This window comes from Chiloscyllium plagiosum, unplaced genomic scaffold, assembly GCF_037043375.1.
Source record: "Chiloscyllium plagiosum isolate Xiang-an unplaced genomic scaffold, Cpla_swu_hap1 HiC_scaffold_4, whole genome shotgun sequence".
Classification (NCBI taxonomy): Eukaryota; Metazoa; Chordata; class Chondrichthyes; order Orectolobiformes; family Hemiscylliidae; genus Chiloscyllium; species Chiloscyllium plagiosum.
In genome coordinates, this window is record NW_028270142.1 from 141,705,360 (window position 1) to 141,730,282 (window position 24,923).

The window sequence follows — 24,923 nt, forward strand, 5'->3', positions numbered from 1 at the left end:
AAAACTGTAATAGGCATTATGTACAGACTCCACGGTAGCAGCTCTGACCTGCTAGATTGTATAAATGCAGAAAGTAGGCCACTGTGTAGCAAATCCAGGGTAGTATTCATGGGGGATTTAACTTTAACATTGACTGGGATAGGCAGACAAGCAACTGTCAGAAAGGCTATGAATTTCTGGAATATGTCTGGGAAAATTTCTGACAGTAATATGTTCTGGATGCAACAAGGGAACAAGCAACATTGAACTTTGTAATGAGTAATGAGCCAGATTTAATTAGTAACCTAATTATGTGTGGACATTTATCAAATAGTGATCATAACATGATTGAGTTCAATGTAGCGTTTGAAAGTAAAATGCATAAATCAGCGACTAAAGTTTTAGATTTAGTTAAGGCCGACTTTAACAACATGAATTTAAATTTGAATTGAATTGATTGTCACGTGTACCGAGGCACAGTGAAAAGCTTTGTCTTGTGAGCAATACAGGCAGATCACAGAGTTAAGTAGCGTAGATAGTAAATACTAGGTAAACAGCGGCAAAAACAAAAACACAGGGACAGGCGAATGTTAAGAGTTTGTGAGTCCATTCAGTATTCTAACAACAGTAGGGTAGACACTGTTGTGAAACCGGCTGGTGTGTATGTTCAGGCTTCTGTACCTTCTCCCCGATGGTAGAGGTTGTAGAAAAACATTGCCAGGGTGGGATGGATCTTTGAGAATGCTGGCGGCCTTTCCTTGACAGCGGGGCCTGGTAGATGGATTCTATAGATGGGAGGTTGGTCTTTGTGATTGTCCGGGCCGAGTTCACCACTCTCTGTAACCGTCTCCGATCTTGAATGGCACTGTTGCCATACCAGGTAGTGATACATCCAGACAGAATGCTCTCGATGGCGCACTTATAAAGGTTGGTGAGGGTATTCACCATCATGCCAAATTTCCTCAGCTGCCTGAGGAAGAAGAGACGTTGTTGGGTCTTTGTAACCAATGCGTCCATATGAAGAGTCCAAGAAAGCTTGTTGTGGATGACCACTCCCAGGAGCTTTACACTCTCCACTCATTCTAACTCTGTGCTGTTAATGTGTAGGGGGGCATGAGTAACATCCCGCCAAAAGTCAATGATGAGTTGCTTGGTTTTGCCCACATTGAGAGCTAGGTTGTTCTCAGTGCACCATTTTTCCAGGTCTTCCACCTCCCGTCTGTATTCTGTTTCGTTGCCATCTAAGATTCGACCAACTATGGTGGTGTCATCAGCGAACTTGTAAATGGCATTAGTCGGGTATTTGGTGATGCAGTCATGGGTATACAGTGAGTACAGTAGGGGGCTGAGTACGCACCCCTGGGGGGCTCCAGTGTTGAGTGTTAGTAAGGATGAGATATTGTCCCCAATCTTCACTGATTGTGGCCTGTGGGTCAGGAAACTGAGGATCCAGTTACAGAGAGTGGGGCTTAGCCCGAGATCACTAAGTTTAGTAAGCAGTCTCAAGGGGATAATAGTGCTGAAGGCTGAACTGTAGTCAATTAGTACAAAGACTGTCCATTTGTAAACTGTGAAAATCTGCTCGTGGGCAAAACAACAGACAGTCAGTGGAAGATGTTTAAATAAACATTTAACACAATACAAAACCTGTTTATATCCCTGAGAAGGAAAATGTCCAGTTTTCAGACAAAAAAAAACAATCACAGATAATAAAGAGATAAAGGACAGTATAAAGCTAAAAAAGGAAGGGCTTACAAAAATGAAAAAACAAATAGCCACAGGTCCTGCCAAATGGTTTAAATACAAAGGGTCACAGAACAGCTTAGAAGAGCAACTTGAAGGGATAACGGCCAGGAATAACCAAATCAGTAAGAAGGACTGAATAAAATTAGTGTGAGTAGAATGTCAGTAATGAGGAAATTAGCAGCTTCAAAGAGTGATAAGGCCCCAGGACCCTGATGCTTTCCATCGAGGGGTGTTATAGGAAGTAGGGAGCACATTGTAACTCTACTATAATCTTTCAGACTTCAATAGGTTCAGCAGTCATCCCTCTGGATTGAAAAATTCCCAGTTGCTCCGCTTTTTAAGAAGCGTGACAGAGCAAGACCAGGGAATTACAAACATCTGTGATGGGGAAATGGTTGGAGTCTAGAATGAAGGCTGGAGTAACTGATCACCGTGAAAGTTTTCAGTTAACCAGGGAGAGTCCACATGGATTCATAGCAGACTTGACGAATGTGGTGGACAGGGGTGAGTTGATGGGTGTTGTTTATATGGACTTCCAGAAGGCCTTTGATAAAGTCCTATTCAAGACACTGTTAGCTAAGATGGAACCTCATGGAATTGAGGGCAGGCTATTGGCATGGACAGGAAATTGGTTGACTGTTCGGAAACAGAGTTGGAATAGTGGGTAAGTACTCAGATTGGCAGGATGTGACTGGTGGTGTCCCACCGGGATCTGTATGGGGACTTCAATTATTCACCATATTCATTAACAAGTTGGATAATGGAATAAAAATCAAATATCCAAATTTGCTGAGGGTATGATGAGATCAGCCACAATTGTATTGAATGATGGAGCAGGCTTGAGGGGCTGAATGGCCTATTCCTTCTCTTTTGTTTGTATGTTTGTACATGAGATTAAAATGAAGTTGTTTCACATGGTCAAAGAGTTAATGAGGCAGTATATGTATCATATTGTCATTTGAAATTAATTATTATTTAGATGCATACTGAAATAACACCGAAGAATTCAGTATCCTGCCACCAAGTCCCCTTTATTGAGATGTGGAGAAACCTTAACACAGACCCAGCTCCCTCAGAACCAGCTCTCAGAGTGAGCATAAACTCTGACACTCCTGTTTACATTCTTTTCTTTTTTTTATTGCCAGGCAGCGGTAGAGGCAGGCCCCAGACACCAGCAACAATCGTCAAGTGTAGGTGAGGCCCAGGCAGCAGCATTGGGAGCAGGCCCAGGCAGCAAGAATGGGAGTAGGCCCAGGCAGCAGCAGTGGGCATAGGCCCAGGCAGCAGCAGCGGGCGTAGGTCCAGGCAGCAAGAGTGGGAGTAGGCCCAGGCAGCAAGAGTGGGAATAGGCCCAGGCAGCAAGAGTGGGAGCAGGCCCAGGCAGCAGCAGTGGGGAACAGGCCCAGGCAGCAGCAGTGGGAACAGGCCCAGGAGTAGCAGTGGGAGCAGGCCCAGGCAGCAGCATTGGGAGTAGGCCCAGGCAGCAGCAGCGGGCGTAGGTCCAGGCAGCAAGAGTGGGAGTAGGCCCAGGCAGCAAGAGTGGGAATAGGCCCAGGCAGCAAGAGTGGGAGCAGGCCCAGGCAGCAGCAGTGGGGAACAGGCCCAGGCAGCAGCAGTGGGAGCAGGCCCAGGAGTAGCAGTGGGAGCAGGCCCAGGCAGCAGCATTGGGAGCAGGCCCAGGCAGCAGCATTGGGAGCAGGCCCAGGCAGCCGCAGTGGGAGTTGGCCTAGGCAGTAGCAGTGGGAGTAGGTCTAGGCAGCAGTGGTGGGAACAGGCCCAGGCAGCAGCAGTGGGAGCAGGCCCAGGCAGGAGCAATGGGAGCAGGCCTAGGCAGTAGCAGTGGGAACAGGCCCAGGCAGCAGCAGCAGCGGTGGTGGTGGTAGCTCAAATTAAAGGAAAAAAGAAAGAAAACCAGAAAAGCAAACACAAAAAACAATAAAGAAAATCAAAAATCAAATGTCTTCCCTAGACCAGGGGAAAGAAAAGAAACTCTCTTCCTTAACAGAAACCAACAACAGCAGTAACACATGGATGTGGGCAGCCAGTTCGGAGTCAGTCCCCTCCCTGACACAAATGGGGAGTCCTTTGCTACTGCTCCAGCTCCCTCAGAGTGAGCTCTCAGAGTGAACAGAACCTCTGACACACCTGTTTCTATCTGTCAGCCAGGGCTCCTCAGGGAATCGGGGAACTCAGATTCTATGAGGTCCACCTGGCTGACTCTGTTACACTCACTGCAGATACAGATACGCAGAATATCTGTTTATTGAATTTTTGCAGTAACTCTATAACCTTACAGTAAGGTGAAGACTTCCAGAAGTCAATTCATCATTTTGGACCCATCTGAATCCCTCTATCTCACAGAATGATCCTAAAACACTCATTAATATTCCTAAAATACCTGTATTGTCAAAATGTCACATTTCTCTTTGCAAACCATAACTATTTCCTCACAGGAACAATCTCTGAGTCTGACTGCTACACAATGTCAGCATGATAGGGAATAAAATTATTTTAAATGGGTCTTTAAAAATAAAATGAACAAAAAGATATTGTGTGAACATTTATGTGTGAATACCTCCACAGTTATATTTTAAAATCCAATGTAATTTTTATACTCACACCTTAACCTTTATCTGCTAACTTATTAAATAGTTGAATCTGTCAACTGTAATCTCCTCATAGAGTTATAAAGTCATACAGCACAGAAACAATCCAACTCATCCATGCCCACTAGGTTACCCAAACTAAACTAGTCCCATTTGCCTGCATTTCGTACATGTCCCTCTAAACCTTTCCTATTCATGTAGCCATCCAAACGTCTTTTACATGTTGTAACTGTATGTGCATCTACCACTTTTTGTGGTAGTTCATTCCACACACACTGTGTGAAAATGTTGTCATTTAGGTTCCTTTTAAATCTTCCCATTCTCAGCAGGTGGCACGGTGGCACAGTGGTTAGCCCTGCTGCCTCACAGCGCCAGGGACCCGGGTTCGATTCCAGCCTCGGCCGACTGTCTGTGTGGAGTTTGCGCATTCTCCCCTGTCTGTGTGGGTTTCCTCCCACAGTCACAAGGATGTGCAGGTTAGGTGAATTGGTCGTGATAAATTGCTCATAGAGTTAGGTGCATTATTTAGGGGGAATGGGTCTGGTTGGGTTACTCTTCGGAGAATCGGTGTGGACCAATTGGGTTGAAGGGCCTGTTTCCACACTGTAGGGAATCTAATCTAATCTTAAACCCTCTAGTTTTTACTCTCCCACCGAAGGGAAAAGAACTAGATTAAAGTGGTTCCCAGAAAAGCACTGAGGAGCAGGAAAATCGACGTTTCGGGCAAAAGCCCTTCATCAGGAATAGAGGCAGGGTGCTTGCAGAGTGGAGAGATATATGAGAGCAGGGTGGGGGTGGGGAGAAAGTAGCATAGAGTACAATAGGTAAATGGGGGTGGGAATGGAGGTGATAGGTCAGAGAGGAGGGTGGAGTGGATAGGTGGAAAGGAAGATAGGCAGGTAGGACAGGTCATGGGGAGGGTGCTGAGCTGGAAGGTTGGAGCTGGGGTGAGGTGAGGGAAGGGGAAATGAGGAAACTGGGTGAAAGCCACATTGATGCCCTGGGGTTGAAGTGTTCCATGGCATAAGATAAGGCGTTCTTCCTCCAGGCGTCGGGTGGTGAGGGAGCAATGGTGGAGAAGGCCCAGGGACCAGGGGAGTTGTTGCTGATAATTGACTACAATTTCCTGGACACCACCACACTCTCCATTTCAGTGTTTTATTTCATTAAAACTGCAACAGCTACAATGGTGAGATTTGAGCCTGGGTTTGCTTGAAGCATCATGTGAATCTCTAGATGAATAGCTACGTCATAATGCATCTAGGCCATCACCTACCTTTAATTACCACGTGCCATTGTATATATTGAGAATCCTCCTGTGAGACTCCAAGTTGGTGCCTCTTGTACATTAAAGGTATGCTACAGTTATAAACAGAGGTCAGTTTAGCTCAGTTCGCTGGGTGGTTGGTTTACAAAGTAGTGTGGGTTCAATCCCCACGCTGCCTCAGGTTACCGTGCTGGATTCTCCTTCTCAACCTCTCCCCTCGTCTAAGGGATGGTGACCCTCAGGTTAACCCCCCCCCCACTTGCATCTCACTTGTGAGAGAACAGCCCTATGGTCTGGTAAGACTGTAGCAACTTGACTTGATCACTGTGAACTGCTGTGACATTAAATTGCCCACTTACATTCCAACCTTTTTTCTTTTATACAGGTGCCTGTAAAATTATTTGCTATTTAGATTTGTATCTCTAATTCTATAATTCCTACTATGGTAAACCTTTTATTACCTGGCCCCTATGGGACCAGGGGCAGGCCAATTGATCAAATATTCCCGTTGATCAAGTGGTCCATATCATTAACGTTAAAACGCACATTGAGCAATAGAAACACAATGCATCACTGTTCGACTTTATTTACTGCATAAATCACTTAAATAGTAATGCAACTTTGTCTCGAATAAAACTGACTGGCAGAGAGCCTCCCACCCTCAAGTTTACTATTCGGACATTGTGCAGATTGTGGAGTTGGAGGAGAAATTGACTCAAAATTGAATCAACTGCTGATATTTCATAAGGCCATTTGGTTGAATAACAAGTGACATCTGATCTCCCCATGACATCCAGAGTGAGGGTCACTGCTGCTCTGTAAGCTCTCTGTTTGACTCGTTCAGTTTAAGAGACCTCACTTTGACTGAACATAGAGCTGTGATTAACGTTTTCCGAGCTTACAACCAATGAGTTGCCCATGTACAGTGTGCTAATTGGTTCATACTGGGTTTACAGGTATATGTGAGCCATTAGTTAGTCCAAGTGAAGTAGGATGGCCCAAACCTACTAACCAAAGGTTTTAACCTTTGAGACTTTGTTGGTCGCAGTTCAATTTTTCTTTGTGTATAATTTAGTTAAAGAAAGAGAATCTTCAAACATACAGTTGACCCACAAAGTCACTATCAGAGGATTGTAGGCATGATTCAAACAATCTCTTCTGTGTGGCCCATCAAGCCTACTCCAATCCACTGAAGAACATCCCATTCAGATCCTGTAACCCGGCATTTCCCATGGTTTATCCATCTAGCCTTCACATCCCTGGACACCGTTAACCTGAACAACTTTGGACTGTGGGAGGGAACTCACACAGACATGGGGAGAATGTGCAAACTCCATACAGACAGTCTCCCGAGACTGGAATCGAACCTGTGTCCCTAGCACTGTGAGGCAGCAGTGCTGACCACTGAGTGGCCGTGCCACTCATTAGTACTACTGCTGAACTCATTGGTATGTTTCTGCAGCTGAAATCAACACTTCACACCTTTTGATGGTGAAACCCATGTGTCTAATTTGATCTACACCTGCCAATCATCTTGTGATTTCACGCAGTCTCCCTACACACTGGTTCTCCTCCTGTTAGCCCTCCATTTAATTCTGGTAAACGTGTAAATTCTGTTTTTGATTCCATGGCATTAATGTCAGTGCAGTGGACCCAGCTCTGATCCCTATGGAATATCATTTCCCAGGTTCTGTCACTGAATAACTTGCCTTTACTATCACTCTCTGTTTTGTGTTTTACTGTGACCTACTGATCATCCTACCTCTCCTGCCCTTACTCTCCATTATACTATCGTGTAACGTCCCTACTTCAAATTCTTTTAAAATGTACTGAGTTTATCTGTGTGGACCGGCTAACTTCAAGTTTTGAAGATGAACAACCTTCCCTTTTCAATGTGATTGACATTTCACAGTATCACAGAAACACAGCAGGCCAATAGGAGTCCATTCGGCCCATCATGAATGCAGCAACCCTGCAAATGCACAATCGACTGAGTGCCGTTCTCCTGCTTTCTCCCAATAACTCTGCACATTCTTCCTTTTCAAACAACTAACACATTCCCTATTGCAACCCTCCTCTTTTCAGTTTAAACACGAGTGCTCATTTCTCATCGTCCAAACTTTGTGGGATAAAACGAAAACTCAACAAAACCATTCCTGTGAGATGATTTAATACGCTCCCAGTTCCTCTTGTATAAATTCTTGTTACTTTTCATTGCTAATCGATTGTGATTTATGGATGCTTTAAGAAATTGGAATTTGAGCAGGGCAGGCAACAGTCTGAACGGTCAAGGGTCTGTTTCCATGCTTACAGCTCTGTGACTCTACAGTAAGGCATTAATGATACAATTTGGACATTACTGGATTATTTCAAGATGTTACTGCCCAAAGCAGGAATGAGAGCGGCAAACTGGGAAACTGAAGCTTTAGCCAATGGGAGATGCATTCATTCTTTTTCCCGGAGGTTAGAAAATTCTGTGCTAAATGTTCCTGAGCTTCCCTCCTGGTTTGGACTGGCCATCTGAACATATTGATCGAGAGTGAGATCACTGTGGGATCATAAGCACATGCCTGCACTCCAAACAGAAAGAAAGACACAGGGCAAGGAGAGTTTTGCAGAGGGGACCTCAGAACTGAGAGGTCACCCGAAATCATTGCAAACCCTTTCCTTTCATTAGGCAGTGAGGTGACTTGATCGAAAATTCAGAATGGATTTAATAAGAGAGATAGGGGCCTCTCAACTGACGACTCTAACACAGAGTTCAGGAGGGATCTCTTGATGAAACGTCATTGTGCTGTCAAGGTCTACAGCACAGGGAAAGGCCCTTTGGCCCATCAAGTCTGTGCAGGTCAGAAACAGCAATTCAAAGAGACTGGACAGTATGTGGAGGTGAGGTGGAGTAAGTGGCGTTCCGAAGAAAGCTGAGTAATTAGAGATGTGAGGAGAGAAAGGTTAGAAAGAAATGTTGCTGAAGGAAGCTGATAGTTAGTTTGTGTGGAGCAATGACCCCGGCACTGACTAGTTGGACCAGACAGGTTGTTATTGTGCTGAGCTCTGCGTGCTTTGCAGGGTGTCCGGCCTACCTTTGGACACTCCAAGCAGCTTTGTTTTATTCACTGAGGGAATGTGGTTCTTGCTGGCTGGGTCAGCATTCGTTGCCCGTCCATAGTTGCTCCTGAGAAAGTGATGGTCCCTTTTGATCTGCTGCAGTCCGTGTGCTGTAGGTAGACCTGCAAAGCTGCTAGGGAGTTTGCAGTCTACTTGGATTACAGTTGGGTCAATCCTGTCTTGTCCGGTCAATCCTACACTCACCTTCCAGCTTCACCTTTCCCAGTATTATCACACCTCACTGGATTAGAGGTGAATTGATTCTTGAACCAATTCATAGAATGCCTACAGCATGGAAGCAGGCCATTCTGTCCAGCATATCCATACAGATAGTCCAAAGAGCATCCTCGCCAAACCCAGCCTCCCCGATCCTATCCCTGCATCTCCCCACGGCTAACCCACCTACCTTGCATATCCCTGAACACTATGGGGCAAATTACCATGGCCAATTCACCCTAACCCGCACATCTTTGGACTGTGCGAGGAAACCAGAGGAAACCCATGCAGACACAGGGAGAATGTGCAAACTCCACAACAGTGGCCCGAGGCTGGAATTGAACCTGGGTCCCTGGTGCTGTGTGAGGCAATGGACTACAGTAGAACTTGAAGCCCAGGCACCAATGGTGGGACAATGACATGTGGTGATGCACAAGAAGACCAAATTGGAGGAACATTGCGGCCTGCAAGAGATTTCAGAAAGTTCAATAATCTGAGCGGGTGAAAGTTCTTCCAGAAAGACTGGAACTGCATTAAACCATCTTGCAAAAACCATTTTGTTGTGATTTCATTCTACAAATTGCGCACAAACACGTCTCGTGAATAGGATGAGAACTAGGTGCAGGGGGAGACCATTCAGCCCCTCCAGCCTGTTCCACCATTTATTATGATCATGGCTGACCTCATCTCAGCCTCAACTCCACTTTCCCGCCAGCTCCCTATAAGCATTCAGCCCATTTCCAATCAAACATCCATCTATCTCCTGCTTAAATTTAGACAATGTCCCAGTCCACTGCACTCTGGGAGAGTGAATTCCATAGACTGAGAGAAGTAATTCCTCCTCATCCCTGTTTTCAACCTATACCCCCTCCCCCTTATCCTAAAGCTATGCCCACTCGTTCTGGATTGTCCCACATGAGATACCAACCTCTCTACATCTACTATTGCATCCTGCATTCCTTAATTACATCCCATCTCATCTTCCAAGCTCTATGACTTATAAGCCTAAACTGCTCAATCTCTCCTCATAATACAATCCTTTCAACTTTTGAAGAAATCTTGTGGATCTCCTCTGAACTGCCTTCATTGTAACATTAAAAATCACACAACACCAGGTTATAGTCCAACAGGTTTACTTGGAAGCACTAGCTTTCGGAGCGCTGCTCCTTCACTGGGTAACTGTGGATCAGGATCATAAGACACAGAATTTATAGCAAAAGATCATGGTGTCATGCAACTGATACGAAATATTGAACAAACCTAGATTGTTGTTAAGTCTTACATCTTTTAGAATGGGTTGCATGTTCCAGTTTTCGAACATGGCCTTCATCCCTCCTCAAATAAAGGGACCAAAATTGTACACAATACTCCAGATGTGGCTTCCCCAATGACTTGTACAATTACAGCAACACTTCCTTACTGTTCTAATTCAGAAGAATACTTCACGAAATGCAGCATTGCAGCAACATTGGAACATGTTATAACTTTGATAAATCAGAGTCCAAAATTCAACTTAAATTTCAAACCTCTGGAAGGTGACATATATTTCAGGAGCGATCAGAATTGCAAAGCATTGATAATGCTGTAGCAGGCTGTTCCAGTGAGGCAAACCGAAGACAATATCCCGAATGTGTTCGAATGCCAGTGATTTTGGGGTTTGATGTGACCTGATAGCTACTCATTTGGTTCTGAACATTGATTGTTGCACAGGGAGCTTGCTGATGAGTCTATCAAAACCGTGAGAAGTTTAAATTGATGCTGAGAGGAGTTGTTCGATTTTATTCCACTGACACAGTTGGAGACTAAGAAACTGATATGTGAGATGGTGGAAATATTTTAAACTCCTGTGGATCTGCTTCAGTGAGAGGCGCTTGTGTTCATGTGGGATTTGCAGTTTAGGAATTGGGCCAGTTGGCCTGACCAGTATGTTTACCGTTACAGATCGAGGTGGTCACTTTAAAATCCGACAGGAGCTCAAGTGCAGCCTCTTTACACAGACTTTGGCAATATGATATGCCTTGGTTTTTATCTTTATGTTATCTTTAAGTTCCTTGCTTATAAATGGATGCTTCTGTCATCTCTTACAATCGTTCTTCCTCTTTGGAATATCCTTTAGTTGGGAGGAATTGAATATTTCCTTAAATGTCTATCACTGTTCACAGAGAATGACGAGAATGTGCAATTGATACCATAGAAACAGGATGGTATGAGTAGTTATTGTGTTGGTGAGTTGGATTCTTTTAGATTTGATGATTACTGAATGAACTGATGTGAAGGATGCTGTTGGGAAGAGAGGTGAAACTGAGGACTGCAGATGCTGGAAACCAGAATCTAGATTAGAGTGGTGCTGGAAAAGCAGAGCAGGTCAGGCAGCATCCGAGGAGCAGGAGAATCGATGTTTCGGGCAAAAGCCCTTCATCAGGAATCTGTTGGGAAGAGTGATCATAACATGCTGGAATTTCAAATTCAGTTTGATGATGAGAAACCTGAGTCCCACGCTAATGTTCTGGTGTTAAAACAAAAGTAATCATGTTACCTGATGTTACCTAGCCAGGTAATGAAATGTCTGGATATCAAACCTACAGCTCAGCGAGCAAACCTACACCCTAAGTAATCACATAGGCATGATGACAGATTTAGATTTGGCAGAAAGACCAAATGGTACGACAGTTGGTGAACAGTGGTAGACATTTAAGGACATATTAATTCCTCCCAACTAAAGGATATTTCAAAGAGGGAGAACGATTGTAAGAGATGACAGAAGCATCCATTTATAAGCAAGGAACTTAAAGATAACATAAAGATAAAAAACAAGGCATATCATTTTGCAAAGGTCGGGGCAGGCTGGAGAATTAAGAGACTTTTAAAGACTAGCCAGGGGTTACTAAAATCATAATAAAATGAGCAAAAGAAAGAAGGCTGGCACAAAACATGAAAACCAATAGCAAAAGCCTTTATAATAAGGAAGAGAGTAGCTAAAGCAAGTATTAGTCTCTTACAGGATGAGATTAGGGAGTTAATGGCAGGGAACACTGAAATGGCGGAGCCACTAAACCAATAATTTGCTCCAACGTTTCCAATGGAGGACTCTAGTACGACGCCAATAGTAACAGATAATGCAGAGGTTATAAGAAAGGGATAAACTTAAATAATCATCACTCAGGAAAAGGTAGTGAGCAAATTGAAGTAAGACAAGTTCCAAGGGGCTGGCGGCTTACGACATGGAGTCTTAAAGGAAGTCAGAAGTAACAAGACACCAGGTTATAGTCAAGGTTTATTTGAAATCACACGCTTTCAGAGCTCTGCCTCTTTGTCAGGTGCACTGGACTGCAGCGCTCTGAAAGCTTGTGATTTCAAATAAGCCTGTTGGACTAAAGCCTGGTGTTGTGGGACTTCTGACCAGGCCAACACCAGCACCTCCATGTCATAGCTAACATCGACATCTTAAAGGAAGAGATAATGAGTGATAATAATAGGTTACAATATTCAAAAATTCTCTGAATTCTGGAAAGGTTTCAGTGGATTGGTAAAATGCTCACGTAATGCTCTGAGTCAACAAAGGAGAGGGTGATTCATGGTACCACTGGTTGGCCCAGCATTTACTGCCCGCCCATAGTTGCCCCTTGAGGAGGTGGGGGTGAGCTGCTTTCTTGAACTGCTGCAGTCCATGTGCTGTAGGCAGACCCACAATGCCCTTAGGGAGGGAATTCCAGGATTCTGACCCAGTGACACTGAAGGAACAGCGATATATTTCCAAATCAGGATGGTGAGGGACTTGGAGGGGAACTTGTAGGGGGTGGTGTTCCCATGTACCTGCTGCCCTTGTCCATCCAGATAGAAGTGGATGTGGGTTTGGAAAGTGCTGGCTGAGGAGCCTTGGGGAATTTTTTGGAGCTTGATAGAATGGATACTGATAGGTTGGGTGGAATTTTCCATATCCACCCAAAGTTTTTTGAAAGACAGATGAAGAAATTTAATTGGGTTGTAAACATAAATTCAGACTCCGATATTGGGTTAATGTTTCTGTATTACAGCCTCAGAATCTTTCAAGCAGATCAGCTTTGTCGTTAGACAGAACTTAACACACTAAATCGGCTGGAATTACATCTGTGCAATCTTATTAGCTGCAAACATAAGACAACAGAGCAGAAATGAGGCCATTTGGCCCGTCGAGTCTGCTCTACCATTCATGTTTTTTCAAATTCCATTTTCCCTTTTTTATCCCTGTAACCTTTGAACCCCTTGGCAATCAAGAACTCATCTATCCCTGTTTTAAATATACTCAATGACCTGGCCTCCACAGCCTTTTGTGGCAATGAATTCCATAGGAATTCACTGGCTGATCCTTCCCCTGATTGGGAGGGGTCTAGGACTGGGGCCTGCAGTTTAAAAATCTCCCTTTAAGATGGCAGTGAGGTGGATTCTCTTCTAGAGCGTTTTTAATCTTCATTCTGCCCCTCCACCCCCAGGGGGCAGTGGTGGGCCAGGGAATATACTTAAGGCAGGAGACTTGACCAGGTGAATGGAATAAGTGAGGACTACAGATGCTGAAGATCAGAGGCAAAAGGTGTGGTGCTGGAAAAGCACAGCAGGTCAGGCAGCATCCGAGGAGGAGGAAAATCGACGTTTTGGGCATAGGCCCTTCATCAGAAATGTGATGAAGAGCTTACGTTCGAAACATCGACTCTCCTGCTCCTCAGATCCTGCCTGACCTGCTGTGCTTTTCCAGCGTCACACTTCTTGACCCAGGTGGATGGAATGTTTGCTTTGATAGCTAAAGGAATAGAATATATAGGTAAGGAAGTATTGTTGCAACTATACAAGGCATTGGTGAGACCACACCTGGAGTATTGTGAACAGTTTTGGTCTCTTTATTTGAGGAAAGATCCAGTGGCATTGGTGGCAGTTCAGAGGAGGTTCAACAGATTGATCCCAGACATTGGTGCCCAGGGGTGGCATGGTGGCTCAGTGGTTAGCACTGCTGCCTCACAGCGCTAGGGACCTGGGTTCAATTCCCACTTGGGCAACTGTCTGTGTGGAGTTTGTACGTTCTCCCTATGTCTGCGTGGGTTTCCTCCGGGTGCTCCGTTTTCCTCCCACAGTCCAAAGATGTGCAGGTCGGGTGAATTGGCCATGCTAAATTGCCCATAGTGTTAGGTACATTAATCAGAGGGAAATGGATCTGGATGGGTTACTCTTTGGAGGATCAGTGTGGACTGGTTGGGCCGAAGGGCCTGTTTCCACACTGTAGGGAATCTAATCTAATGAGGGTTTGTCGTATGAAGAGAGCTTGAACAGTTTAGGTCTGTACTCTTTGGAATTTAAAAGAATGAGATCAAATTGAGGTATTCAAGGTGATAAAAGGTTTAAAGTAGGCATGGAGCGGATGTTTCCTCATGTGGGGAATTCTAGGATGAGAGATCATAGTCTCAGGATAAGGGGTAACAAATTTAAAACAGAGTTGAGGAGGAACAATTTCTCCCAGAGGACTGTGAATCTGTGGAATTCACTCCCCAAAGTGCGGTGGATGCTGGGACAGTGAGTAAATTTAAGGATGAGTTAGACAGGTTTTTAATTAGTAATGGGCTGAAGAGATTTGAGGAGAAGGCAGGAAAATGGGGGTGAGGAGCGTATCAGCCATGATCGAATGGCGGAGCAGACTCGTTGGGCCAAATGGCCTAATTCTGCACCTATATCCTCTGAACTTCTGAATTTATAAACTGAACTTAAGACCATTTTAGACCAGCCAGCTCTATTAAAAGGTGGAGCAGGTTGAAACATATGAATTCAGAGCAAAAGTAATCCCTTGAGCTGCTCTGCATCCATGTCTGACCTGACTGTAAACTCAAATTCATGCCCCGGCCTACATTTTGTCTGAACAAGAATCTATCTGCCTCTACCTTTAAAGAATCTGCTTCCATCTCCTTTTGAGGAAGAAAATTCCAAATTCCCACAACCCTCTGAGAGAGAGAAAGAGAGAGAGAGAGAGAGAAAAACAAATTGTGGAAGCTTCGTTTGAAGTGGATGACCCTGAGGTTAAACAACGATCCTGAGTTCTAGATTCTTCTATAAGAGAAGACATCCTGTTAAAGTAAGAAGGAAGTTTTTCCCATTAGTGGTGGGATCAATAACCAGAGATTTAAGGTAAAAGTTAGGAAGCTTTATGGGCGGCACGGTGGCACAGTGGTTGGCACTGCTGCCTCACAGCACCAGAGACCCAGGTTCAATTCCCGCCTCAGGCGACTGACTGTGTGGAGTTTGCATGTTCTCCCCGTGTCTGCGTGGGTTTCCTCCGGGTGCTCCGGTTTCCTCCCAAAGTCCAAAGATGTGCAGGTCAGATTGCTAAATTGCCCGTAGTGTTAGGTAAGGGGTAAATGTAGGGGTATGGGTGGGTTGCGCTTCAGCGGGGCAGTGTGGACTTGTTGGGCCGAAGGGCCTGTTTCCACACTGTAAGTAATCTAAAGAGAGTTGAGGAGAAGTTTGAGCTGAGGAGAAGTTTGAGAACTCATTGCCTGAAAAGGAAAACTCTTGTAATATTTGAGCAAAGATTAAACATTCACTTGTGCTCCCATAGACTTAAGGGCTATGAAAAAGAGAATAGTGCAGCCTTTGTTGATCAGCACAGGTACGATGGACCAAATGGTTTTCTTCAGTACTTTAAATGTTTATTAGTTCATCCTCTGTAACCCCCCCACCCCCTCAGAATTTTATAGGATTCAAATAAATCACCTCTAACTCTTCTAGACTCCAGTGGATACAGGCCAAGCTTATCTGCCCTTTCCTGATAGACAACCTGCCCAAACCAGGTAGTAATCTAGTCAAACCTTCTCTGAACTGCTTCTAACATAGTTCCTCAAATAAGCAAACTAACATTGTGCCCAGGACTCCAGTTGGATATCCGTGCTCATCACATTGAGACTTCTTGAGGTGCCTCAATCTTCCTTGTCCCCCACACATGGCTGTGCCTTCAGATGGCGGGACCCTAAGCTCTGGAATTCTCTCCCTAAACCTCTCCTCCGCTACCTTGCCTGGAAATCCACCTCCTTGGTGGTGTAGGCAGGTATGACCGGGACGTTTAAGGGGCTTTCAGATAAGCACATGGATATGGAAGGAAGGGATGGGCATGGACCAAACGCAGGCAGAAGGGATTAATTTAATTTGCTGTCATGTTCGGCTCATCATCGTGGGCTGAAGGGCCTGTTCCTGTGTCCTTTTGATCACCAACACTAATATCTCCTCAAGCTGCTCAGTGTTGAATTATGTTTTATAATGCTCCTATGAAGTACCTCGAGACTTTTTATTAAAGGCACTGTCTAAGTTAATGCAAGTTGATGTTAGAGCTTCTTCCACTATGCTTCTTTTAATCCACATATTTCATAATTTATTGAACTATAGCCTATTAAAATTTTATTCTTCCACTTTCTGGTGATGTCAGGAGAAAGTGAATGAGTCATTTATATATTCACCATATTCTTGGATGAGTAGATCTCCCAACACGAGAAGCTCAACACTATCCAACACAAATTGGCCCACTCAACACCTTCATCATTAACCCCCATCACCCTGTTATGAAGATGTGGGTGTATTGTACTTTTAAGAGAGTTAAAAGCTGGTGGAGCCACCTGACAGCACCAAATGTTCTCAGTAAGATATAAAACACTTGGTCGAAAGCTAAATTAGCTGGTTGCCTGGAAATGACAAAACAGATTAGAATTAGACCAATCAGGTTAATTTATACCCCCAAAAATATTAAACTTCAATCAGGTTTGAATTGAGTATATTGACAATCTTAAAAGCCAATGTCACAACCTGATGCTTTGGGTGTATAAGACCAGGGAAAATTGAACAGTTGGGAGGAGAACTGCCAAGCCAGTGGCATCTGCACACTGCCCAGAGAGGTACCTTTATCGATCACTAACCAGTGAAGGTATCCCCAAGGAGAAGAAAAGAAGACCGAAATACAGAGAAGCACGAAAGCTGCCCGGTTTTGAGATAAAAGGTTTGTTTTTTGCAAATCTTAATTGTGGGGGGGGGGGGGGGGGAACGTTTACCGGACTAGTATTGCATAGGGGAAAGTAAAAGATAGCTTAGAGGAAGGAATTAGAAATAGTTGATTATTCTCTGTTATACTTAAAGAAATAAAGTTGTTAATTTTTACTTTAAATAGTCCTTGGCCTCTCGCACTTTCACAGATTACTGCACGGGATAAATCTTTACTGAGTTGTGGGTTTTCATTAAGCAGGAGAGTTTACCTCGTGTTGTAACAACCCCCACAAAAGGTGGCAGCTGTGTGCACCATCTGCATTGCAGAAATCCACCAAGGCTCCTTAAACAGCACCTTCCAAACCCACAACCACTTCAATCTGGAAGGACAAGGGCAGCAGATACATGGGAACACCACCCCCTGCAAGTTCCCCTCCAAGCCACTCACCATCTTGACTTAGAAATATATCACCATTGTTTCAGTGTCACTGGATCAAAGTCTTGCAATTCCATCCCTACTGAGGGTCTCCCTACATCCCAAGGTCTGTAGTAGTTCTAAAAGGAAGCTCACTGTTACCTTCTCCGGGGCCACTAGGGACTGGCGATGAATCCTGACCCAGCCAGATAAGCCCACAGCACTTGATGGAATTTCGAAAAAACCCAAGTGATGAAAGACTCAGCTTGGTCCGAGAGGTAAGGTAAAAAGAAATCTTCAAGGAAAAATCTGTATAATGAGGGTGGAGTTAGACAGATCTTTGATCAATGAGGCTGCAGAGGGTTATGGGAGATGCATTGAAAAGTGGAGTTAAGGCCACAGTCAGAACAGATCTTACTGAATGGTGGAGCAGACTTGATGGGCTGAATGGCCTATGATTTTGGATCTTATTATCCCAAAACTGCAGTCTTTACTCACAAACCTCTAAATCACCAATTTGCAACAATGTTGGAGCAAACATATTAAGGGATATGGGCCAAAGGCAGGGATATAGAGTTGGGTCATAGGTCAGCCATGATCTCATTCAATGCCAGAACACGCTCAGAGGGCTGAATGGCTGCTCCTACATGTGAAGGATGAAGATAATTAGATTAGATTACAGAGTGGAAACAGGCCCTTCGGCCCAACAAGTCCACACCGACCCGCCGAAGCGAAACCCACCCATACCCCTACATTTACCTAACACTACGGGCAATTTAGTATGGCCAATTCACCTGACCCTGCACATCTTTGGATGGTGGGAGGAAACCGGAGCACCCGGAGGAAACCCATGCAGACACGGGGAGAACGTGCAAACTCCACACAGTCAGTCGCCTGAGGCGGGAATTGAACCCGGGTCTCTGGCGCTGTGAGGCAGCAGTGCTAACCACTGTGCCACCGTGCCGCCCATAATATAAAGAAATAGAGAGAAAGTCAGCCAACCATAAAACTAAAGAATGTATCTGGGAAACCAATGCATAGAGACATGGCAATAAATGCTGGCCAGTCAGCAACACCCATTTCCCAGAAAAGATTTATAAAAACAAATAAGGCTTGAGGTCAGAAAAATACTTACCTCTCTACAATGCAAACTGAATCGATCAAGAAGTGAACAATCAAAAGAAATTAATGTGACTCTTTGTTAATACCTTCAAGAGGGATTCCTGAGTATCTGGTTTAAGAAATGATTAAAAGGCTTCAATTATGTTTATAGACACCAATTATCATCAACTTTATCTGGCACGAGTAATTCTGTTACAGCATAGTTTATGAGTTGAAGAAGAGATTAAGAGAAGATTCTTGGAATTCCACAGTCTAAGAGGATGCCATTCTCCCCATTGGCTCTTTGTAAACAAAACTTCTTCACTTAATCCCACTCCTGTCTTATCTGCATGGCTTTCTAAATTTGTATTGTGATGGGCTGACTTTTATTGGCTGAGGGAGATTATGGGTTGCAGAACCATGAGTAGATGGAGTTTAAAATTCACATCAGCCATGATCAAAATGATGGATGTACGGAGTAGAGAGGCCAATTGGCCTCCTCTCTTTCCCATGGTCCGTTTCGCTTTCAGCTCAGCGTTAGGCCTGCCACGTACTGGGGCAACATTGCAAGTTTTAATCGTTGCAGACTTCATTCACATTCATGCAAGACTGGGGTGCGGGTATGCACCTTCCTGGAGATGGAGTGGAAAGGGACAAGGAGGGCAAATGAGGGAGGGAGTTGGCTACGGTGAGGTAATAACCCCTTTCTCGCCAACTCACTGATTCTGTATGAGGAGGTACATACAATAGGATAAAAACAAGGACTGCAGATGCTGGAAACCAGGGTTTAGGTTAGAGTGGTGCTGGAAAAGCACAGCAGGTCAGGCAGCATCCGAGGAGCAGAGGCTCTATTCCTGATGAAGGACTTTTGCCCGAAACGTCGATTTTCCTGTTCCTCCGAGGTACATGCAATAGGTGAAATATCATTAGCATCTACCAGAAACTGCTCCTTTGTGAATCTTTAATACTTGACACTCATTCAATAAGTTTTTAACCTTGCAAGAACAAAAAAGCAATAGCTTTTCAGAAAAGCTTTTTCTGAAACTTTCCAGCTTGACATTTCTTGCATTTCTATTTTTTCTCTAGCTTGAATGAACTAAACCACTGATTCCACAGCATTCCTTTCTTCCTTGCAAGTTCGACAGCTGCCTGAAGAGTTATTTTTCCCTTGTAGTCATAAGTTTTAATTGATGAGCTTCAGTCACATGCTCAATGCATCAAGTACAACCTCGTTGACAGTTTTGTACTCTGCAAATTGCTGTTTGAACAAACTGGCGTACACAGTCAGAGCTATTAACAAGTTTTGCGAAGATTTGTAGCTCAGGTTGAGGTTCTGGATGTAGGTTTGCTTGCTGAGCTGGAAGGTTCAGTTTCAGATGTTTCTTCACCAAACTAGGTTACATCATCAATGAGCCTTTGGATGAAGCACTGGTAGCATGGCCCGCTTTCTATTTATGTGTTTAGGTTTCCTTGGGTTGGTGATGTCATTTCCTGTGGTGATGTCATTTCCTGTTCTTTTTCGCAGGGGGGTGGTAAATGGGATCCAAGCCAATGTATCTGTTGATAAAGTTCTAGTCAGAATGCCATGCTTCTAGGAATTCACGTGCATGTCTCTGTTTGGCTTGTCCTAGGATGGAAGTGTTGTCCCAGTTGAAGTGGTGTCGTTCCTCATCCCTATGTAAGGATACTAGTGAGAGAGGGTCATGTCTTTTTGTGGCTAGTTGATGTTCATGTATCCTGGTGGCTAGTTTTCTACCTGTTTGTCCAATGTAGTGGGTGTTACAGTCCTTGCATGGTATTTTGTAAATGACATTAATTTTGCTTGCTGTCTGTATAGGGTCTTTCAAGTTCATTAGCTGCTGTTTTAGTGTGTTGGTGGGTTTGTGGGCTACCATGATACCAAGAGGTCTGAGTCGTCTGGCAGTCATTTCTGACATGTCTTTGATATAGGGGAGAGTGGCTAGGGTTTCTGGGTGTGTTTTGTCTGCTTGTTTGGGTTTGTTGCTGAGAAATCTGCAGACTGTGTTCATTGGGAACCCATTCTTTTTGAATACACGGTATAGGTGATTTTCCTCTGCTCTGCGTAGTTTCTCTGTGCTACAGTGTGTGTTGGCTCATTGAAATAATGTTCTGATGCAACTTCATTTGTGGGTGTTGGGATGATTGCTTCTGTAGTTCAGTATTTGGTCTGTATGTGTTGTTTTTCTGTAGACACTGGTTTGAAGTTCCCCATTGACTGTTCGCGCTACTATGACATCTAGGAATGGCAGTTTGTTGTTGTTTTCCTCCTCTTTAGTGAATTTTATGCCAGTAAGGGTATTATTGATAGTCATGAAGGTTTCCTCTAACTTGTTTTGTTTAGTGATGACAAAGGTGTCATCCATGTAGCGGACCCAGAGTTTGGGTTGGATGATTGGCAGAGCTGTTTGTTCGAGTCTCTGCATTACTGCCTCTGCTAAGAATCCTGAGATCCCATGGGTGTTCCACAGGTTAATCTGCAGGTCTTGTTGTTGAAGGTGACGTGGGTGGTAAGGTGATGCTGTCCTTGCTGATGAAGTTGTTGGTGTCTGGTATATGCGTCTTTGGTTCTTCTAGTAGTGCAGTCAGTGTTTCCTTGGCCAGGTTGATGGTGATGGATGTGAACAGGGCTGTTACATCAAAGGAGACCATTATTTCATCCTCTTCTATCTTGGTGTCTTTGATAGTCTTCAGGAATTCTTGGGTGGAGTGGATGGAGTGGCGTGAGCCTTCTACTAAGTGCTTTAGTCTTTGGTGTAGCTCCTTGGCCCGTCTGTAAGTTGGTGTTCCAGGTAGCGAGATGATGGTTCTGAGGGGGGTCTCCTGGTTTGTGAAGTTTTGGGTAACCCATAGAAGCGTGGTGTGTTGGATCCATCTGGTTTCAGTTTTTGGAAGTCAATCTTACTTATTTCTCCAGATTTCTGAAATTGTTTGAGTAGCGCTGTGATTCGGTTCTCTGGTTGTGGGGCTGGGTGTATCGCCACCTGTTGGTAAGTGCGTTCACTTTCTCAATGTAGTCTTTTTGATTTAAAACTGTCAAGCATCCTTTGTCTGCAGGTAGGATAACAAAATGATTACATGTTTTTTGAGTCCTTCTAATGCTTTCCTTTCTTGTGTACTGAGTCTGTTTCATTCCTTTTTCCAGTTTAATGTTGGTGCGACTGTCTGTCTGATGGTTTGTTGGGTTTCTTCTGTGAGTTGGTTGTCCTTCAGTGTTATTTCTAATGCTGCTAAAAAATCTGTCTTGTCCGCATCCTGGAAGTTGTAATTTAATCCTCTTACTAAGATGGTTTTTTCAGTGTCTGTTAAGGGTCGGTCAGGTAAGTTTTTTTATCCATGCTTCTCTGTTGTCTGTGTTTTTATTTTGTGTGAGTTTGCCTAGCTTTTTCTACAGGTCTAGTTTTGTTTTCACTTTCTGAGTTTGTCGCTATCTACTATCAATGGCTTGTTGTACTGTGCCTGTCCATTCATGGTCTATTGCATTGGTGAGTAAAGTTTTTTAGCGCAACATTTCCTGATTGCATTTACAAAGTCTGTTGTGGGCATCGTTAATCATTTCTCTGAGCATTCTGCAGCCATTTTGCTCTGCTATCCTATTGTGGGGTGTTAAGGGGAGGTTTGCATTAAAGACATTTAGGTAGCACCTGCTTCCTTAGGCATCCATGCAGGAGTACAGCTGTTCACGGGTGACGCTCTGTCGGATGGCATTAGGTTTCCCATTTTCGGGCCAGTTTTAACGTATTGCACCCATTGGTGTTAGTGAGCTTTGAGAAGATTTGTAGCTCAGGTTGAAGTTCTGGATGTAGGTTTGCTCGCTGAGCTGGAATGTTCGGTTTCAGATGTTTCGTCACCATACTAGGTAACATCTTCGTGAATCTGCAGTGAAGCACTGGTGGCATGGCCCGCTTTCTATTTATAGAACATAGAACATAGAACGTTACAGCGCAGTACAGGCCCTTTGGCCCTTGATGTTGCGCCGACCTGTCATACCAATCTGAAGCCCATCTAACCTACACTATTCCATGTATGTCCATACGCTTGTCCAGCGACAACTTAAATGCACTTAAATCTGGCGAATCTACTACTGTTGCAGGCAAAACATTCCATACCCTTACTACTCTCTGAGTAAAGAAACTACCTCTGACATCTGTCCTATATCTATCACCCCTCAATTTAAAGCTATGCCCCCTCATACTCTCCGTCACCATACTTGGAAGAAGGCTCTCCCTGTCCACCCTATCTAACCCTCTGATTATCTTATATGTCTCTATTAAGTCACCTCTCAACCTTCTTCTCTCCAACAAAAACAGCCTCAAGTCCCTCAGCCTTTCCTCGTAAGACCTTCCCTCCATACCAGGCAACATCCTAGTAAATCTCCTCTGCACCCTTTCCAAAGCTTCCTCATCCTTCTTATAATGCGGTGACCAGAACTGTACACAATACTCAAGTGCAGCCACACCAGAGTTTTGTACAGCTGTAGCATAACCTCATGGTTCCGGAATTCGATCCCTCTATTAATAAAAGCTAAAACACAGCGTGGGTGGCACGGTGGCACAGTGGTTAGCACTGCTGCCTCATAGCGCCAGAGACCCGGGTTCAATTCCCGCCTCAGGCGACTGACTGTGTGGAGTTTGCACGTTCTCCCCGTGTCTGCGTGGGTTTCCTCCGGGTGCTCCGGTTTCCTCCCACAGTCCAAAGATGTGCAGGTCAGGTGAATTGGCCATGCTAAATTGCCCGTAGTGTTAGGTAAGGGGAAAATGTAGGGGAATGGGTGGGTTGCGCTTCGGCGGGGCGGTGTGGACTTGTTGGGCCGAAGGGCCTGTTTCCACACTGTAAGTAATCTAATCTAATCACAGTATGCCTTCTTAACAACCCTGTCAACCTGGGTGGCAACTGTCAAGGATCTGTGTACGTGGACACCGAGATCTCTCTGCTCATCTAACTCCCAAAAATCTTACCATTAGCCCAGTGCTTTGCATTCTAGTTACTCTGACCAAAGTGAATCACCTCACACTTGTCCTCATTAAACTCGATTTGCCACCTCTCAGCCCAGCTCTGCAGCTTATCTATATGTTTAGGTTTCCTTGGAGTCAGAGCTATAACTGTCAAAACACTTTCTAATATTAAGATCCCAGCATCGCTGGCCACTTCACCTGCCCAACTACTTTCTCAACTGAGATAAAATACTTATCAACCCAGCCCTCAGTAAATCTCAGTACTGAGTATCAAATCTCAGTTTAAGTGAAATCATTGATTGAAATCAGAATCGTCCTGGGTGGCACGGTGGCTCAGTGGTTAGCACTGCTGCCTCACAGCACCAGGGTCCTAGGTTCAATTCTAGCCTCGGGCGACTGTCTGTGTGGAGTTTGCACATTCTCCCCGTGTCTGCGTGGGTTTCCTCCAGGTGCTCCGGTTTCCTCCCGCAATCCAAAGATGTTCAGGTCAGATGAATTGGCCATGCTAAAATGCCCATAGTCAGAGGGGAGTGGGTTACTCTTCAGAGGGTTGGTGTGGACTTGTTAGGCCGAAGGGCCTGTTTCCACACTGTGCTTTCTGTGGCAGAGAATTCCACAGGCTCCCCACTCTCTGGGTGAAGACATTTCTCCTCATCTCAGTCCGAAATGGCCCACCCTGTATCCTTAGATAGTGACCATTACTTCGTTATGTCTCAACCTGTGAATCAAAACGGTAAATGGTCATTTTGTGTCAGAAATAAAGAATCAAGTGAATGAAACAGATCTGAGGAAAGTTGGGATTTGGTTCTGGTCAAAGGTGACAGTGAATCAATATCCCTTTTGACAACAAGCAATACAAAACCAAGACAATTGGGTCAAGTGTCAAGACAGTGAGAGGTCCTGTTAATTGCATCGCAAGAAAGTATTTTGCTTCATAACAGATTATTAAAATATTAATGAAAATTCAAAACAGGAGTGAACTCTAATTAAATTGCCTGAGAGGGTGGTGGAATTGGAGTTAGTACTCGGAATTATTTATGGGGGTGATGGCCCCCCACACCCAGTCTCCACACAGGCTGAAGAATTGGGGTCAAGATTCCTCAGAGTGTCTAATAACCCCTGACCTGTTGAAAGGGATAGCTGCCTGTTAATGGGCTCAGGTTGAGATGTTCCACCACCTTCCCCTTGACCCTAGGCCAAGAGAAAATTGCCCCTTCCGAGAGATGGCGACAGCTCGCCAGCGCCACTGTGTGTGGTGGCAGCTGTTGGGACTGCACTGTGTCCCACTCTAGCGCTATTGCTAGAGTAAGGTTAGAGTAGTGCTGGAAAAGCACAGCAGGTATTGCTAGAGTAAGACAGTGAGATAAATGGGTGGATTTCTCAGACCTCCAGTGAGGGGTGTGAGGATGGAGGGCCATGGTCATGAGGGTGGCGGGGGACGATGCTGAAGACCATCAAAGGGAGTGGATCTCTCCATTGGGCACTGGGTGCCCCCACGCGTGGCTACTTCCCACATTTCTCCAGACTAT

General features: G+C 44.6%; 1 long non-coding RNA gene across 1 annotated transcript in view; it reads right to left on the minus strand.

The window, feature by feature from the left end:
• Positions 1-337: 337 nt before the first annotated feature.
• Positions 338-24,923, minus strand: part of LOC148150496 (uncharacterized) — a 28,782-nt gene continuing 4,196 nt past the window's right edge. The window contains exon 3 of the long non-coding RNA XR_015756870.1: positions 338-1,557. This is a non-coding gene — a long non-coding RNA (uncharacterized LOC148150496). The remainder of the gene's footprint in view (positions 1,558-24,923) is intronic.